This window comes from Cyprinodon variegatus, unplaced genomic scaffold, assembly GCF_000732505.1.
Source record: "Cyprinodon variegatus isolate N-32 unplaced genomic scaffold, C_variegatus-1.0 Scaffold1591, whole genome shotgun sequence".
Lineage (NCBI taxonomy): Eukaryota > Metazoa > Chordata > Actinopteri > Cyprinodontiformes > Cyprinodontidae > Cyprinodon > Cyprinodon variegatus.
Genome location: NW_015152044.1, coordinates 41,706 through 43,258, shown reverse-complemented (window position 1 = coordinate 43,258; position 1,553 = coordinate 41,706).

Here is a 1,553-nt window from a genome sequence, read left to right as displayed (position 1 = left end):
CCAGATCATACAGTTAAATCGATTCAAAGATTTCTATCTAATGAAAACCAGTTGATTGCATCGACTCATTTACTCAAATACAATCCCTCACACTAAGCATGCTTGTAGCGACAGTGGAGAGAAAAAAACTCCCTTTTAACAGGAAGAAACCTCCAGCAGAACCAGGCTCAGTGTGAGCTGCCATCTGCCGAGGCTGACTGGGGTTCAAGGAGACAGAAGCAGACATAGAAAAAGAAGCATAGATATAAAAGGCAGCCCCGTCCAGGAAACACACAGCCAGGCAGACAAGCTCCGAGCCAGCTCCCATGTCAGAGGATGAAGAGCCAGTCTAGCCATTCACAGTCAGAGAAACAGGACTACACTGAGAAACAGTCCAATCTCCAACATTTATAAACAAAGGTGTTGGTGGCAGCAGCACAGCTGATACTGTATTTTCATTGGTTTCATTTCCATTTTGTCTTCTAGTTGTTTTTGGTTCTATTTGAGTTCTTATGTATTTCTCGTTTACCCTCTGTTGCCCTCTTGTGTCAGTCTCCTTCCCCTAGCTCCCTTCTAGATGCTTTATCCACACCTGTTCCTCATCTGCTGTTTAGCCCAGTCTTTGTTAACTCTCCCATTCAGTTTTTTTTCCTTTTTTTTATTTCCAGTGTTTCATTGTCATTACACTGTCACTAGTACAGAGCAACTAAATTAACTCTCTGCATTTAACCCATCCCCTTAGTGAGCAGTGGGCTGCCATTGTGTGGCGCCCGGGGAGCAGTGTGGGGTTGAGGGTCTTTTGCCTAATGACCCAGAGTGGTAGTCTGTGGGAGTGGGCCTTAAACTCAGAACCTCAGGATTCCAATGCCCTAACCACTAGGCCTCCACTCCTTTATACTCATTGTCTTCAGTTACTTGAGTTTTCTCTGACATCTTCTAGTTTTTGGTTTTCTCTATTTTGTTATTGTTGTTTCAGTTGCTATCTTTTGGTCATTAAATCTACAAGAAACCACCTCAGGGTCTGTTTTTACATTTGGGTCCTGACAGTAGAAAACAGCAGAAATGGACCCTGTCATGGATGAAATTTTGAATTCCAAAGTGTGGGGACACAAGTATTCTTTAATTTAACTAACTTCAGGGTGTTTGACCATCCAATCAAAGACCTGATTCAGTGTAAAGTGAGCTTCTCAGGATTGACAGCGGTGACAACCAGTCACACAAGAAAATACGGTGGGCCAATTAGGAGCTTGTGGGCAGTCTAAACTCAAGGAAGCAGGCATTAGCTTGAGCTAATGTTTTTGGGCAGTAAAGGATGAAGAAGATCATCAAGACACAGCCCATCCGGGAGGAGGATGCTAAGCTCAGCTTTTTTCAAGGACTTAGGGGTTTCCTTGGACGATGTTTCCTCTTTCTATCCTCCTTGGAAGATGATTAAGTGCAGCTTGAACTAAAGGAGATTTGTGAAAGACTGTCAGAACTCCTTGCTTCTATTGGATTAACTAGCCTGTCTGAAGAGATTAAATGGAACCAACAAGCCTCTGCAACCCAGTTTCTCAATCAACCTCCTCCACCCA